The sequence below is a fragment of the Hypanus sabinus genome, chromosome 1 (assembly GCF_030144855.1).
Source record: "Hypanus sabinus isolate sHypSab1 chromosome 1, sHypSab1.hap1, whole genome shotgun sequence".
NCBI classification, from domain to species: Eukaryota; Metazoa; Chordata; class Chondrichthyes; order Myliobatiformes; family Dasyatidae; genus Hypanus; species Hypanus sabinus.
Window position 1 is genome coordinate 115249972 of NC_082706.1, and position 18676 is coordinate 115268647.

Genomic DNA, 18676 nt, shown 5'->3' on the forward strand with positions numbered 1-18676 from the left:
AGAGCCCAAAATAGTTCCACATTTCAGTTCATATGCTCAACAAATATCAAAGTTCAAAGAACATTAACATAAGTTCAATGTACACAGAATGTGTATTCAGAATCAGGTTTAATATCATGGCTTATGTCCTGAAACATGCTCTGCTGCAAGTATTTTTAGTTTCTGGGACAAAAATCCATGTTACCAAGCAATGCTTTAACCTCTCAGTTGCTTTTGAAACAATTGTCCAAGGCCCTTTTATTTTCCTTATGGTATTTGGTGATATAGTCACTTTAATTACATTCAGTACAAACCTTAATGTGTCATTAAGATGTTTTGGGGCTCTGGTAGAAAGAAACCAACAATCCATCTTTTTAACAGAAAACTCGTTATCATTAGTTGCAATTCCTACTCTTCCATAGCTCAATCAAACTGTGCTGTGAAACAGAGACAACTCTTTCTCCCTTTTTAGGGAGAGAGAACCTGTGGTATGTCAAATACCAGGTGAATGAGTAGTCTTTGGAATACTGCAAGTCTGTGTCTTTGCTGTAGCTTTTACTGCATGCTTGAGTACTTGGTGGCGGGTGCCGATGCTATTTTTTGCTGGTGGGGGAAGGGGTGATTGTTGCTTGCTGCCACTTATCGTGGGGAGGGAGGGGAGCGTGGGGGGACTTAGGGGTTCTAACATTTAACTGTCATTCATTCTTTGGGGCACTGTTTTTGTAGATGGTTGTGAAGAAGAAGCATTTCAGGATATATATTGTATACATTTCTCTGACATTAAATGTACCTTTGAAACTAAATGTTAAATGCAGGCTTGGTGCACATTTGATATTCAGCTAAATAGTAAACCTCACTTGTTAATCATTAAAACTAGGCATTTTGGCCTGGAGTTGTTGATTTTTTTACCCAAAGGGTGAAAATGGGCTAAATGGGTAGAATTCAAATTAGACAACCCTTCCCCATATTGAATTGACTTTATTCAGATTCAGATTCAGATTCAGTTTATTGTCCTTTAGAAACCACAAATGCAATGCAGTTAAAAAATGTGACAACGTTCCCCCAGAATGATATCACACAAGCATATGACAAAACAGACTACACCAGAAAATCCACGTAATGTTTGACAATCCCCAATCCAGAGTCTGGAGAGGCTGCTGTGTATTAATATTGCGCTACCGTCTAGTGCATTCCCCGGAAAGGAGCTCAAAATCCACCAGACGAAAACAAGACCAAAAACTAAAGCTACAAGAACTGCACAAAACCACATAATTACAACATATAGTTACAACAGTGCAAACAATAGCATAATTAATAAAAATGATGTTAAAGATGTTAAAGGACTGTAAGTTCAAAAGAAATCTCCACAGTTTCCACAAGTCCCCAGGGTCTCGACAGACTCGTCATCCCATGCTGGCAGCAGAAGGAAATACCCCCGCTATGGACTTCCAAGATGCCACCCGACTCAGCCTCGCAGATGCAGCACACAATGAAAGCTCCGTCGAACCCAGCCTCGCAGACGTAGCACACACCGAAAGTGACCTGAGTCCATCGAAAGGACTTCGAGTCTGTCGAACCTCCGAGCCGACGACCATCCCCTCTGGCACAGCTTCTCCGCGCACCATCCTCTGCCGAGCGTATTAAGATGGCCCCACCAATGGCTGTTGGCAACGTGACCCCGAGGACTGGGGGCCTGTTCTTCCCAGCAGAGTCCCGGACCTTACAGCAGCAGCAACGAAGAAGGTCTTCCTGGAATTTCCCAATGTTTCTCCGTGCTTCCATGTCCGTTTTCAATCAATTATGATTGCGCATGGCAACCCACTTCACAAATAACAGATAATCAGTTCTGGAGTGGCCACTGCAAGCTGCGTCGCGCCACCATCTTGGAGTTCTTCCAACAGTTATTTGTTACATCCTTCACATACATGAGGAGTAAAAATCTTTTCATTACATCTCCGACTAGATGTGCAATGTGCAATCATAGTAACTTGTAATAAAAAGAACAGTCAATGTAACAGAAATACACTCAAATCAGCATGAGTTCATCAGTCTGATGGCCTAGTGGAAGAAGCTGTCCTGGAGCCTATTGGTGTTGGCTTTTATGCTGCGGTACCATTTCCTGGATTCCAGCAGCTAGAATAGATTGTGGTTGGGGGGACTCAGGGCCCCCAGTGATCCCATGGACCCTTTTTACACACCTGTCTTCGTAAATGTCCTGAATCATGAAAGTTCACAAGTACAGGTCTGCAACACTCTCTGCAGAATCGTGCAGTTAAGGCAGGTACAGTTCCCATACCAGTCAGGATGCTTTCAACTGTACCCCTGTGGAAAGTTCTTAGGATTTGGGGGCCCATATTAAACTTCCTCAACCATCTGAGCTTAAAGAGGTGCTGTTGTGTCTTTTTCACCACACAGCTGGTGTGTACAGACCACATCAGGTCCTCAGTGATGTGGATGCCGAGGAATTTAAACACGTACAAACAAGCTGGATGAACTCAACTGGTTGGGCAGCATCCATTGAAATGAGCAGTCAACGTTTCGGGCCAAGACCCTTCGTCAGGTCTTTAAAGGAATTTAAAGCTGTTTACCTTCTCAACCTCAGATCCATTGATGTCAATAGGGGTTAGCCCATCTCCGTTCTTCCTGAAATCCATAACCAGCTCTTTTGTTTTTGCGACAGGGAGAGATTGTTTACTTGACTTTTACTTCTTTGTTTACTTGACTTTTACAGGGAAGAAATTTCCCTGTAGGCCACTTCATTGGTGTTCGAGATTAGGCCAAACAATGTAGTGTCATCCGTAAATTTAATTAGCAGATTAGAGCTGTGGGTGGTGACACAGTCATAGGTATACAGAGAGTAAAGGAGGGGGCTTAGTACACAGGCCTGAGGGGCTCCTGTGTTGAGGGTTAGAGGGGTGAAGGTGAGGGAGCCCATTCTTACCACCTTCTGGCGATCTGACAGGAAGTCCAGGATCCAGCTGCACAAGGCAGGGTCAAGGCCAAGGTCCCTGAGCTTCTTGTCGAGCCTGGATTAGCCATATGGGGACATCATTCAATCAAAAAACTGTAGTCATTTTACTTAAATACTGAAAAGATGAGATATTTGTGGAGTATTCTGTATAGGCTCCTTGCACTGATGTTTGTAACATGCTGCCTGTCTTACATCAGCACCGTACTGCTCAGATCATGGCCTAAGGATGAGGATATAGATATCACACTGGAGGGCCAGAGGAGAATCAATGCCTGGAACTACTATGCAGAAGAAAACACCTTCATCCTCCTTGCTTTCCAAATATGATCATCTGAAGCAGCTGGTACAACTTTGTCTCGGCTCGAACTCTTTTCTCCTTTTGTCTTCCTGACAGGGGTGAACCCCCTAAAAGATATCCATGATCAAGTTCTCCCTTTCTTCTGTGACACCTATAAAGTTTACATTAAGATAGCATAACACATTGTTTTTTATGCAAAGAGCACAGAGAATTTCCAAAATAAATCTTATTCAAAGAGTTAATGGTCTAGATATAATATTCTGGTAATTCTATTAACATGTTTTTAAGTACATTTCTGAACTCCAGCAACAGTGGACTTAAGATGCTAAGTAGACTCCAAGTCAACATTAGTATGACATTTATTCCCAAACAACTGGTGAAAGTGTCCATTGAAGTAATGCAGCTCTTCAACACTGCCAGCAACTCTCTCCTTAAATTTCACAGTTTGTTTTATATAATAGGAAGGTTGTGAGGGCTTTAGAGAGGGTACAGAAGAGGTTTATCAGATGTTTAAATTGGACTCCACTAGCTATAAGAAAAATCTGGATAAACTTGGATTTTTTACTCTTCAGTGTCAGATCAGATAGAAGTTTATAAAGTTATGTGAGATATAAATAGAATAGATGGTCAGAGTCTTTTCCCCAGGATGGAAATGTTAAATACTACAGGATGCCTATATAAAATAGGAGAGGGGGAAGTTTAAAGGAGCAAGTAATTTTGTCTGGAATGCGCTGCCATGGGAGGTAATGTCCACGCTGGCCCCACTTGCCTGCATTTGGTCCATAGCTTTATATAGCTTAGTAATTCAAGTGCACAGCACTGTATTTCTTAATTCTTATGAGAATCTCTGCCTGCACCATCTTCTCAGACAATGCATTCTACATTGGAACCACCAGCCAGGTGAAAAAATTGTTTCTTATATCTACGCTAAATCTCTTACTTTGGTTTTAGACCCCCAGCACTGTGGAGGAAAAATTACCACCTATGCCCCTTATAATTTTATACATATTCCTCAGCCTCTGCTCCAAAGAATGTAAATCCAGTCTATCCAGTCTCTCTTTATAACTACAATGCTCCACCCAGGCAGCATCCTTGGCCTGACGCATCTCTTCTGCATCCTCTTAAGAGAATCATGCCCTTTCTCTACTGTGGCAAACAAAATTACACAGTTTTTGTGGTGTGGCCTTGTCAATGTTCAATAAAGGTGTACCATAGTTGCACTGCTCTTATATTTTCTGCTCCAGCTAATGAAGACTATTATCCTGTATCCTACCCAGTTTGCCTATGCTACCACTGTAAGGGATGTTTGGACATGTATAACAAAGTCTCTTTGTTTCTCAATACCCTTGTGTCCCTACCAGTCATGGTCTATGACCTATCTTTATTTGACCTCTCAAAATGCATCACTTTGCATTTATCAGGATTAAATTCCATCCGCCAGTGTCCAATTCACCAGCTGATCAGCAAACCTTAGTAATTATCCTCCTAATTATCCATGATACCAATATTTGTGTCATATTCAGACTTACTAATTATACCTCCTACATAAACATTTAAGTTATTAATTTATATTAAAATCTGTTAATGTCCCAATACTGATCTCTATGGTATACCGCTCATCACAGGCATCCACTCACTAAAGCAACCCAAACCTCTTTTGGATCCATTTTGTGATTTTCCATTCAGTCCTTTGGGTTCTAACCTTTTGGAAAAGTCCTTCAAGACTGTTTCACCATTCGGTTAGATTACAACTATATCCTACTCCATTTCATTTCCTTGGTTCCCTAATCTTTAATATTTTTATCTAATAAAATTGATCAATTTCAGTTTCCCCACTATTCCCCTCTCTGGCTCTTATCTCTTCTCAGCTGTGTATCACCTCCCCCGGCTCCCCTCCTACTTTTTCTGCTATGGTTCACTCTTCTCTTCTATCAGATTCCTTCCTACACACCTAGCTTCACCTATCACCTAATAGCTAACCTTGTTACCCTTCCCCTACCATTTTATTCTGGCGTCTTCCCCCTTCCTTTCCAGCCCTGAAGAAGGGTCTGGCCCAAAATGTTGACTGTTCATTCATTTCCATTGATGCTGCCTGACCTGCTGAGTTCCTCCAGCACTTTGTATGTATGCTTTGGATATCCAGCATCTGCAGAGTTTCTCGACTTTCAATTTCTAACTGATCTTTTTTAAGCTACCTTTGATAAAAGACTTTTCTACTTTATGTATCCTAAATCTGATCTCCTCCCAAAAGAACAATCATAGAGCAGTACAGCAAAGTGTACCACTTACCACTCTCTGCGTAAAGAAACCTAAGGTCTCCCCCAATCATCATAAAATTATGCCCTCTTGTTTTAGCCATTTCTGCTCTGGGAAAACGCTCTATTGGATGCCTATTTTCATCTTATACACTGCTAATAAGTCACCACTCATCCTCCTTCACTTGCTCAACATTTCCTCATAAAATATGTTCTCTAACCTAGTAAATCCTCTCTGCATTTTCTCTAAAGCTTTCACATCCTTCCTAAAATAAGGCAACCAGTACTGAACATAATACTCTAAACATGGTCTAACCAAAGTTTTATTGAGCTGCAATGCCACCTTGCAGCTCCAGAACTCAATTCCAGTGCACCTCCCGACTAATGAAGGCTAGCAAACCATACGCCCTCTTAATCACCCTATCAAATTGCAGAGCATCTATGTGGGATTGATAGACATGGACCCCAAGATCCCTCTGTTTCTCCATTGCTAAGAAGCTGCCATTAGCATTGCTTTGAAGTGTACCACTTCACACTTTTCCAAATTGAACTCCATCTGCCATTTAATAACTCAGCTCTGAATCATATCAATGTCCTAATGTAACCTACGACAACCCTCTACACAGTCCACCACATCGCCAAACTTCAAGTCACCTGCAAATTTACTAACCCACCCTTCCACTTCCTCATCCAAGTCATTTATAAAAACCACAAAGTAAAGAGAAAATGTTTTTCTATAATTTCCTTTAATTAATTATTGAGTTATGTGCAGTGAGTTTTCAGTTGTTGATTAATGTACAAGTTATCACAGCACACCCTGAAGTGTATATTAAGTACTGAAATTCTCAGTTGTTGAATTCTCTGTGCTGCTTGATGTGTAATGTTCCCTGGTGTTGAGTATATTCCCAGTGTATTGTAAATCTACATTAGCATACATTGTTGTTCAATGACATTTGCTGACCATTTTCTTACTCCATGGTGACTACTCTGTCATACGGATGGAAGTTTAAAAGTTTGCATAGCTCTGCCAAGTAAATCATTTGAAATTCACAGCTTTCCTAAGTTTATTTTTAACACATATCATATTTACTGTGGACTGTAAAGAAATATCCCACATTAATCTTAAATTATATCCGCTGGTAAAAGAATAGTTATTGAAACTGCAGAGATGAGGTTTCAAAACATTTATACAAAATAAGGAGTTGCTTTCATCTTTGGATCCTTGAGGTGCTGTTAATGTTAGCTTTATTTCATATGAGCTCAATCTCTAAGTGCAAATATTAGACACCGCTCCATGGCTGATCCCTTCCTGCCCTTTAATTTCACAACTGTCGGAAAACCAACTCCCCACGTTCTTAATTTCCTCTCCATAATATGCCAAAATTTTCACTCGATACAGATTTACATCTGTTGCCACCCTTTTTACCCCGGCTAACTAGCAATGCTAAATTTGTGAATGTATTAGTTAACCAATTTTTCTCAGCTAATCCCTGTCATAACTTAACCTAACATGAAGTTGTTGTCATGGGTCACAGGAGTCACACCACAGGGTTTTCACTAATGTGAATGTAACAGATTATCACAACACACAGTAGGATGTGAATCTAAATCCTGAAATTCTTCTTACTTTGGTGACACAGATTTCATGTTTAAAATTTTTTAATGGTATAAATATGATTATCTTCCTGCTGGCTCCATTGTTTCTATTTATCTATCTATCTAGCTATCCATTTATTTATTTACTTATTTATTTAGAGATGCAACATGCTAACAGGCCCTTCCAGGCCATGAGCCCATGCTGCGCCAATTACACCCATGTAACCAATTATCCTACGAATCCATACGTGGGAGAAGACCAGACCACCTGGAGAAAACAAAAACACAGTCAGTGGGAGAACATACAAACTCCTCACAGACAGAGGCAGGAATTGAACCCAAGTAACTGGGGCTGTAATAGAATTTCGCTGACTGCTACGCTACCGTGCCTTTCCCCCTGATTCTATAGATCATAAGAATTCACAGCAGAGACGGGAGCTATTTATCTGTATTCAATCTGAGCCAAAATGGAATAGCTTTGCTAGTGATTTTTGTTCCCTCAGCTTTTTAATCTAACCACTAATTAACATAAATCTAGCTATTATTAAGCTTGGTTTATTATTATGCACCAAGGTGCAGTGAAAATCTTAGATTGCATGTCACACAGACAGATCATTCCATACACATTAACTTGAGCTAGTGAAAACATGCAAAATATAGTATTAAAGTTACAGAGAAAGTGTAGTGCATGTAGACAAATAAAATGCAAGGGCCATGACAAGGTAGATCAGGAGACAAATTCCTCTTTAAGTGTATGAGAGGTTTGTTGTGTATTTTAACAGTGGGATAGAGCTGTCCTTCAGTCTGCTCGTTCATGTCTCAGTTTGTATCTTCTGCCTGATAGAGTGGAGAGAAGAGAGAATGATTGGGGTGGGAGAGATCTTTGATTATGTTAGCTACTTTCCCAATTCAGTGGGAGATCTAGGCAGTCGATGGAGGGGAAGTTAGTTTGTAAGATGGACTGGGTTGTGTTCAGAAATCTACATTTTTTGTGGTCTTAAACAAAGAAATAGGATGCTTTCTACAGTGTATCTATAAAAATTAGAAACATCAGGGACGTGTTAAATATTCTTAGCCTTCTGAGAAGCTAGAGGCATTGGTGGGGTTTTTTGTCCATAGCATCCACATTGGCTGGACCAGGACAAGTTGCTGGTGATATTTACACCTTGGAAATGGAAGCTCTCACCCACCTCCTTCTCAGCACCTTTGATACAGACTGGGCATGTGTTCCACCCCACTTCCTGGTCAGTAACTAATTCCTTTGTTTTGCTGACAATTTTGTTGAAGGTTTGTCTTGACTCCATGCCACTAGACTCTCTACCTCCTTCCTGTGTTTTGGCTCATTGTTTGAGATCAGTGCACTAGGGTGGTGTCATCTGCAAACTTATAAATAGAATTAGAGTGGAATTCGGCCACATAGCCATGAATGCATAAGGAGTATGTTAAGGCCAGAGGATGCAGCCTTGTGAGACACCAATATTAACAGTAATTGTGAAGGAATTGTTCCCTGTCTTTGCTAATTGTAGCCTGTTGGTCAGGAATTCATAAGGTTGGTGCAGAGTCCTCAGAATTTGTTTATTAGGAGTAATGTTGAAGCAGAGCTGTAGTCAAACAAACGTGAGTCTAACATAGGTGTCTCTGTTATCCAGATGTTCCAGACACGAGTGTAGGGCCAAGGAGATGGTGTCAGTCTTGGAAGGGGGCAAATTGCAGTGGGTCAAAGTTGTTTGGGAAGCTGGATTTGATATGTGCTATGATCAGATTCTTAAAGCACTTTGTGATGGTGGATGTCAGAGCCACTGAGTGGTAATCATAAAGGCATGTTCCCTAGTTTAATTACTGATCTGTCTAACAAGGGAAATATGTCCTTGTTTTTCACCGTTACTCAGCCTGCCTTCATGTTATATATTCCACAGTCTTTGTTATAAAGAAAATTCTGCAGCTTAATTAGTCTCTCAAAAATATAATTCTTCAGCCACCTCCTTTATAAATCTCCCTACACTCCCTCTAGCATGATCATATGCAGTGGGGAGGTATTTATTTATTTAGCAATACAACACAGTATAGGCCCTTCAAGCCACAAGGCTCAGCAACCTCTGACAATCCCAATTAACCCTAACCTAGTGTTCCCCACCCTTTTTTAGCCCAGTGTCCCCCGAAAGCACGTTTATATTTGCCAACGCCCCTCTCGGGCACAATATACTTTCCAGCGCCCCCAGTGTAAAAATATGTCCAACTTAGGCTAACATACGGTGTCTCAACCAGGGTTCTGCGAGAGACCGTGATTAAAGCAGTATCGCTTTCTGAACTTCGCGCAATGTGTGATGTTAGCACTCGCAGTGCTGGGCAGTGACCAAGTGGCTCCGTTAACAACCTTGTTGGAGGTGTCTTACACCAGTATGGCCGTACACAGTAGAACCGTATTTATTTGGTTAAGTCCATTCTCAGTTTTTGATGCCGGGGAGGCCGTTGATAATTGGGGAACCCTGTATTGTATGATAGGCTGATGAGGAGCATGAAGTGTGTTTTCTGAGCATTGGATGAACTTGCCCAACTTGGGCTGTGATGTTAGCCTCTCCCTCCCGAATTACTTCCTCCAAGTTCCCCTTAACACGCCACCAACTGACTTATGAGAGTGAACAAACTCTACCAGTGTAGTAGAAAATTGAAAGGAAATTTTCATTCTAAAGAAGGAATTTTTACATCCCGCGACTCAGCTGCTGGCCAGCCGCTTTGCTGTTGTTGCAAACATTGCTAAAGGTGCATTGTGTAGGTTAGAAGTGAATTGTATTGTGAAGTTTCCGTATATTTTGCGGTTTTCTCGTTGTTATTTATTGTGCCGTTCTTTATATTTTAGCAATTTGTGTTTTGCAGACATGTCTGATGGTGCAATACGGCGATATTCGAAGAGGTGTGAGAAGGAAGAGGATTCTAGGCCCAGGCCTATGGACAATTCTGATAAGGTTAATGATGAAGAATTACAATCTTCTGAGTCATTTCACTGCACTAGTGCAACAATGGACTCAAAAAAACCCATCTCTACAATGAAAGTTTCTTATCAATGAGTTTTACTTGGACTGATGATCGAAGTTGTCGTATTCCTTTGTGCCTAGTCTAGCAAACAACATAGTGATGCAGCAATGGCTCCAGCTAAATTGAAAAGGCACTTAACTACAAATCACAGCCATATGACATGTAAAAGTGACGATTATTTTAAACGGCCATTGGATTCGCAAAACAGAGTAAAGCTTTTGTTTATAAAGTCAGTCATTAAAACGATCCAGGAAGCAAGTTATTTAGTAGCAGAACTTGTCCCCCATAAAAGGAAAAGTCACACAGTTGGTGAGAACCTAATAATGTCAGTATGTAAATTTATAGTGGGCAAAATGCTAGGACAAGGTGCAGTAAGAGAGATTGAAAAGGTTTCACTCTCAAAACAGTATGATATTGATGACATGTCATATGATACAGAAGATGTTTTGTGTGATAAACTGATAAACATCAGCTTCTCCAGCCAAGTTGATGAGTCAACAAATCTCACCAATAAATGTCATTTGTAAGTGTTGTAAGTGATGGTAAAATTCAAGAAAACATTTTCTGTTGCAAACAGCTGCCTAAAACAAGCAAGAGCTAAGAGATATGTCTGACAAAGGGTCTCGGCCCGAAACATTGACTGTTCGTTTCCACGGATGCTGCCTGACCTGCTGAGTTCCTCCAGCGTGTCGTGCGTGTTGCTAAGGTAGACTTAATGTTTTGTCTTCATATTTGGAAACAAAAGGTTTGTCTTGGAGGAACTGTGTTGGCATCTGTACTGATGGTGCCCCATCAATGGTTGGCTTCATGAACAGTTTCATTTCTCTGTGAAAAGAGAAAATCCTGATGTCGTCACAACACAGAGAGGAGCTGATGTAAAAAACTTGGATATGAAATGAAAAACGTTCTGGATGATGCTACAAAAATGGTTAACTTTATTAAACAAAGACCAGTTTACTCTAGGATATTTAAAAAAGCTATGAAAGCCTGGACATGGGCACACCAATCTACTGCATACAGAAATCTGGTAGCTTAGCAAAGGAAGAGTTCTCAACAGGGTGTTTTGAGCTGAAAAGTGAATTGCAGGAGAACTTTCAAGAAAATTGTAGGCCAGATTTTGCTGAGTGACTTGAAAGTGAAGAACGTCTGCGGAAACTGGCCTACTTAGCAGACATTTTTCATCATATAAACAAGTGACAAGATTCTTGGATTTAAAAGGAAATTGAATCTTTGGAAAAATCATGTTGCAAAAGGAAATTTTTGGAATGTTTCCACTGCTGCTTGAGAGTGAGGAAAGATATCAGAAAGTCTTGAGTCTTATTGAAAATCACCCGGAAGAACTACAGAACAAAATTGACAGTATTTTTCCTTCCATTCAACACAAGTGTATGACTAGCAGAGGGATCCTTCCTCTGAATCACCTGCTCAGCCTGAGGACTTAACTTTGATAGAAGAGAAAGAACTTTGTGAGTTGCACACTAATCATGCACTCAAGATTTACTGATCAAGTTATGGATTTCTGTGAAAGAAGAGTATCCTGCTGTTCATAGGAAAGTAACCAACATTTTGCTTCAGTGCTAAACCTATATTTGAGCCTGATCATGTCACCTAGTAAGAAAATATTTTTTTGAAGTCACATATAAAATTGTGCCTTAAGCTATATTTTTATTCATATTGCCTTGGCTTATGGTTTATAGTAACTTTACTATTCAACATTATCAATAAATTTTCATGTTGTAAATAGCATTAATTAAAATCAATTTACAACATTTATTTAAATTACATCTTCTGAGCCTACCTTTAGAAAAATTAAATCCCATTTTGGCTTAAGCCAGTTACTTAACAGAATTTTTTTTTATTTTTGCCTTATGAGTTTTAAAAAATTATGAAAGGGAAAGAAAAAGATTAATTTCAAGAAAGCTTAACTACCTGTGTTTTTTTTTTCCAAAGAAAGATTGGCTAAAAATTCATTCTCTACTCAAAAGAGCATTGACAATTACTTTTGGATGATTATATCTATAACTTACTGATCATGCTAACATACTGTGAGCTGTAGATATAATTTTTATGCAGGGATTCCTTGAGACCTGAAAATTATTTCAAGGGTTTCTCCAGGGCAAAACAGTTGAGAAAGGCTGTGCTAATATGAGAAAAATTATTCTGCTTTTAATTTTTATTTGTCTTTAAACCTAGCTTACACTGTACAGCAGCTTCAATATCAATGTGGCTTTTAGCAAGAGTTGAAATATGTGATTCAAGTTGTGACAGCAAAAGCCTTGAGTCCCTGCGTGTAACAATGCCCAAGCGGTTTCTGTTTTTTGTGAGTATGGAGTTCACTGCACTGAAGCCTCTTTCAGCCAGGAAGAAGGATGGAAAGGCCACATACCACAAAACCAACTTTTTTGAAAAGTATTTTTGCTTCTTCATCAATCTGAATTTCGTTAATTACTTCTTGCAAGCTGTATTCCTGTTCTTCCACCTTGCAAAGAAATGTGTTAATTCCCCAGTTCAGAATTTCCACATCATTCAAATCCTTGAATCAATTCTGAAAATCCTCTTCAGTGACTGCAGGTGTAAACAGTACTCTTGCAAGTCACCCTCTGTGAAAGAGAGTGTCATTCTTTCTATCCAGGGAAACTCTGAGAACATTCTTCTCCCAGTGTTTTGCTTATATATTTCTAATTTTCTGATAAAAGTTGATACTGGACTTTTTGCCTGGATTAAGTTGAAATTCTCCCCCTACAGTTTCAAATTTAGAATGTTCGTTTTGTCATACAGGTTGGCTAGGTATGCCACATCTCTACGTAGACGTTCAGTCTTGTTTCCTAAATTCTAGTTGACTTTGAGCAAAAATTCAACCACAGTGTCAAAAAGTTCAAAGAAACATTTCAAGCAGCAGCCTTTTGACAGCCAACACACTTCAATGTGAAGAAGCAAGCGTTCAAAATCTTCATCATTATCATGCATAACTGGAGAAATATTCTGCTATTTAATGGAAGAGCTTTAATTTTGTTGATAGATAGTACTAGAGTCATGCTTGAAAAATGTTGCTGGCTGAGATTTTGTGGCTGCAAGATGTTGACAATAAATTGCAACCAGACTTGGAATTTCTTTTTTCATAAATGCCACTAAACCAGCATGTTACACGAGGCGGTGAACGAACTCAAGTGCAGAACACAGGTTCAGAGGCAGATTCAGGAGGTGTTCTTGAGATAGCGAGCGTGGAATCAGTATCCAGGAGCGATGCTAGACTTAGAACTGGCAGTCCTAAGAACCATGAAACGAGATTACTCACACTGGAATCAACCATTGAACTGGCAGCTCCTTGTTGTGATCACAGGGTCTTTATCCTGCATTTTCTGATGGAAAGCAGGTGTGTGTAGTTAGTGGAACCTGGGAATGATTGGAAACTAAACAAGGGGATTGAGGCCCAATTCCTGAGGTAAATAGCAAGGTGGAGGATTGCCAGAAGGGACCATGACAGTACCTCTCCCTCAACGGGAGCTTCTTGGTGATCCTCCAGGACTGTCTGGATGGTCCCAATGAAAATCCTGGATGAGGGAAGGGTCTAGGATGAAGGAGCGGGAGACCCAGGAGCGCTCTACTGGACCGTACCCTTCCCAGTCTACCAGGTATTGGAAACCTCTGCCCCTACGGCACACATCCAGTAGTCTTCGGACGGTGTATGCCGGATGGTAGTCGATGATATGAGTAGGTGGGGGAGTCTCAGCTGGAAGACACGAGGTGCTGATGGAAACTGGGTTTAACTGAGAAACATGAAAAGCTGGGTGGATGCGCATAGATCTTGGCAGTTTAGGTGGACCACTGCGGGATTGATAACACTTTCGACATTGAATGGTCCCAGGAAGCGAGGGGCGAGTTTCCTATGCTCGTCCTTGAGCGGGATGTCCTTGGATGCAAGCCACACCATCTGCCCCGGTTGCTACTCAGGCACCAGAGTCCGGTGTCGGTCAGCCGCCTTCTTACTGTGTTTTGCTGATCTGAGTAGGGCTGTATGTGTCTTCTCCCAAACCTTAAGGCACCGATCAATATGGTCCTGAACCGATGGTACCACAATCGCCTCTTCTTGCGTGGGGAACAGTGGGGGTTGGTACCTCAGGGAACACTCGAATGGAGACCTTCCAATGGCAGAGCTCACCGGAGAGTTGTGGGCATACTCAGCCCACGGGAGGTGGTCGCTCCAGGTAGATGGGTTGTTTGCCGTTACACAACTTAGCATCGCCTCCAGGTCTTGGTTGACCCGTTCCACCTGCCTGTTTGTCTGGGGGTGGAAGCCGGATGACAGATTGACGGATGCACCTAAGGCTTGACAGAAGGCCTTCCATACCTGTGAGACGAACTGGGGACCTCAACTGGAGATGATGTCTGTGGGATTCTGTGGAGTTGGAAGACATGGCGGATGAGCAGATCTGCAGATTCTTGAGAGGAAGGGAGTTTAGGGAGGGCTACGAAGTGCAGTGCCTTGGAGAACCGGTCTACCATGTTGAGTACGGTGGTGTTCCCATGTGAAGGGGGCAGACCAGTGACAAAGTCTACGGCGATGTGTGAGCAGGGGTGACCAGGGACAACCAGGGACAGGTAGAGGACGAAGTAAACCCGCAGGTGGCCGATGAGAGACTTTTCCCCGAGCACAGATGGAACATGCCAAGACATAGGAATGGGTATCCGCCTCCATCGACGGCCACCAAAAGTGTCTTTTCAGGAGACCTAGTGTCCAATCACTCCCAGGGTGGCAGGCGAACCGAGACGTGTGCCCCCATTGGAGAATCTGAGGCCTGACGGAAACGGGCACATATCGGCGATCGCCGGGTCCATTGCCGGGGTCGGGGTCATCCTGTTGGGCTTCTTTTACTTCGGACTTGATCTCCCAAGTGGGGGTGGCAACCACACAGGATGGTGGGAGGATAGTCCCTGGATTGGAAGTGTCCTCCTTGGAGTTGTATTGGCAGGAGACCGCGTCCAGCTTCCCGTTCTTGGACCCTGGACTGTATGTGAGGGAAAACTTGAACCGTCCAAAAAATAACACCCAACAGGCCTGGCAGTAGTTCAAACATTTGGCGGTCTGAAATATATCCCAGGTTTTTATGATCAGTCTGTACCACAAACAGTTGTTCTGCCCCCTCCAGCCAGTGCCTCCATTCTTCCAATGCTAGTTTGACTGTTGGGAGTTCCTGATTCCCCACGTCGTAATTCGGCTCAGCGGGAGACAATCGGTGAGAGTAGAAGACGCAGGGGTGAAGCTTTTCATCCAAACTTAATCATTGGGACAGGACTGCTCCTATCCCGGAGTCAGAGGCAACCACCTCGACAATGAATTGATGGGCTGGGTCCGGATGGACCAGGATGGGAGCGGTGGTGAAACGCCTCTTCAGGTCGGTGAACACTGAGTCAGCTTCTGAGTCCCAACAGAAGGGGGTAGTAAGTGAGGTAAGCCAGGTAAGGGGGGCCACCACTTGACTGTAGTCTCTTATAAATCGACGGTAGAAGTTTGCAAACCCCAGGAATCGTTGAAGTTGTTTGCGGGTCGTGGGCCTAGGCCATTCTTCCACTGCCCAGATCTTCTTGGGGTCTGCTGTCACCTGCCCGCTCTCAATGATATAACCCAGGAAGCTGACAGAAGAAACGTGGAACTCACATTTCTCCGCCTTCACAAATAATTGGTTTTCCCACAGTCTCTGGAGGACATGACGAAGATGGTGAACATGTTCTTGGGGGGTGCTAGAAAATAACAGAATATCATCGAGGTAAACAAATACAAACCAATTAATAAGCTCCCTCAGTACTTCATTCATGAGGGTTTGAAAAACAGCGGGAGCATTGGTGAGGCGAAACTGCATGACCAAATATTTGAAGTGACCCAGAGGTGTATTAAAGGCCAACTTCCACTCGTCCCCCTCCCTCACCCTGATTAGACGGTAGGCATTATGAAGGTCCAGCTTTGAGAAAATGGTGGCTCCATGCAGTGGTTCAAAAGCCGAACTAATGAGGGGTAAAGGGTACTTATTCTCAACTATTATACTGTTTAAGCCTCTGTAGTCAATACAAGGATGGAGTGACCCATCCTTCTTTCCTACAAAGAAGAAACCGGCGCCGACCGGGGAAGATGAAGGTCTGATAATGCTTGCTGCGAGTGACTCGCTGATGTACTTCTCCATGGCCTCTCTCTCTAGTCAGGAAAGGTTAAAAAGACGACTGGTGGGTAGTGAGGCCCCAGGGAGAAGGTCGATGGCACAATCATATGGGTGGTGTGGAGGCAGGGAAAGGGTTCGTTGTTTACTGAATACCAGTCCCAGGTCATGGTATTCGGTGGGGACTTGGGACAAATCGAGGGGTTCCGGGACAGGTGGAGTCACAGTAGCTTCCCTGGGAGATGGGGCTGACTGCAGACAGTTGGCATGGCAAGACTGGCTCCATTTGGCTATCCTCCCCGAAGACCAGTCAATGTGGGGATTGTGTTCGGTCAGCCATGGATACCCTAGAACTACTGGGGCTTGAGGTGAATGAATGAGACTGAATCGTATCTCCTCCCGATAGTTGCCGGATAGAATCAAAGTCAGGGCTGGTGTACAGTGGGTCACCTGAGCCAGCAGTTTTCTGTCCAGGGCCCGGGCCTCCAGGGGGGTAGTTAGCGGCTTGCGAGGTAGTGCAGCCTAGGAGGCAATGTCTTCGTTCAGCATGTTGCCCTCGGCATCAGAATCCACCAAAGCGGATAAGGACAGAGACTGTTGTTGGTAATTCGCCTTAGCCGCGATCTGCATCTGAGTCTGGGGTGCTGAAGGCAGTATTGACCAGCTCACCAGGACCCCCTTTTTCACTGGTGAGCCCTCCCTTTTGGCGGGTGAGGGCAGATATCCCGGAAATGTCCTGGCTGGCCACAAGAGAAACAATCCCCAGGTCTCCAACTCCCAAGTCGTTCGGCCGGGGAGAGCCGGTTCCATCTCAGCTGCATCGGTTCCTCTCCAAGGGTGGTGGGGACGGTTGGAGCAGGAGCTACACTTTGAGAGGCTGAGGAAAGGAGGCTGGCCGGGACATAAGGTGGACCGTGGACTTCCCCGAGGAGCAGGGCTACTAGTTCTTTCTCTCAGCCACTGTTAAAGTCGTTTATCTAATCTAGTGGCTAGTGAGATCAGAGAGTCCAGAAAGCCCAGGCCATCCCTCGCTGCCAGTTCATCCTTTATCTTGTCTGACAGGCCCTGTCGAAGCACCTCCCGTAGTGCCTCATCATTCCACCCTGAGTCTGTGGCTAAGGTTCGGAACTTGATGGAATACCTTGCTACTCTTCATGAACCCTGACAAAGAGTCAGCAAGTGTTTGGTGGCGTCCTTACTGCGAATGGGTTGTTCAAAGACCTTCCACATTTCAGCAAGAAAGGAGGGGAAAGAGGAAAAAACTTCTGGATCCCCTCCTAACAGCCCCATGATGTACGCCATCTTGGATTTATCTGAAGTGTAGATACGTGGCTGTAGCTCAAATACCAGAGAGCATTGTAACAGGAAGGCCCCAGGTCCCCAGCATAGGGTTCGGGCTCGGGCTCGGGCTCGGGTATGTATGGCTCTTGAGGGGGCTGTGTTGCTGATCCCAGAGGAGACGCCATCCCAAATGGTGTGGTTTGGGTATTCAGGATTCTTGGAGGGGACGGAGAAAGGGAAGTGGAAACTCAATCCACCTGCTAACTGACCTTCCGTCCATTCATGGACAATGTCCAAAGATTTTCCATGACCTCCCTAAGTAGTTGGTTGTGGGTGCCCAGTAGGCAGCCCTGACTGGCAAGGGCCTGTTGTATGGGATCTGTGTCCACTGGGTTCAATATGGCCAGTTTGTTCTGTTACACGAGCGAGGCGGAGGACGAATCCAAGTGCAGAACATGGGCGCAGAGGCAGAGTTGGAAGGCATTCTTGATGTAGTGAACGTGGAATCGGATGAATTCAATGTGCAGATAGTTATTAATGAATACTATATAGTTGGGATCACAGAGACTTGGCTCCAGGTAACCAAGGATGGGAGCTCAACATCCAGGGATATTCAATGTACAGGAGGAATAGACAGGAAAGAAAAGGGGGTGGGGTAGCATTGCTGGTTAGAGAGGAGATTAACGCAATAGAAAGGAAATACATTAGCCTGGAGGATCTGGAATCGATATGGGTAGAACTGCATAACACTAAGGGGCAGAAAATGCTGGTGGGAGTTGTGTACAGGCCACCTAACAGTAGTAGTGAGGTTGGGGATGGCATTAAACAGGAAGTTAAAAATGCGTGCAAAAAAGAAACAGTAGTTATAATGGGTGACTTCAATCTATATATAGATTGGGTAAACCAAATTGGTAAGGGTGCTGAGGAAGAGGATTTCTTGGAATGTATGCAGGATGGTTTTCTGACATGTCGAGGAACCAACTAGAGAGCAGGCCATTCTAAATTGGGTATTGAGCAATGAGGAAGGGTTAGTTAGCAATCTTGTCGTGCAAGGCCCCTTGGATAAGAGTGTCCATAATATGGTGGAATTCTTCATTAAGATGGAGAGTGACAT

The 18676-nt window shown here is 43.1% G+C and overlaps 1 long non-coding RNA gene across 1 annotated transcript in view; it reads right to left on the reverse strand.

The window, feature by feature from the left end:
• Nucleotides 1–839: 839 nt before the first annotated feature.
• The window catches only part of LOC132396958 (uncharacterized), a 32162-nt gene continuing 14325 nt past the window's right edge, over nucleotides 840–18676 (reverse strand). The window contains exon 4 of the long non-coding RNA XR_009513198.1: nucleotides 840–3399. This is a non-coding gene — a long non-coding RNA (uncharacterized LOC132396958). The remainder of the gene's footprint in view (nucleotides 3400–18676) is intronic.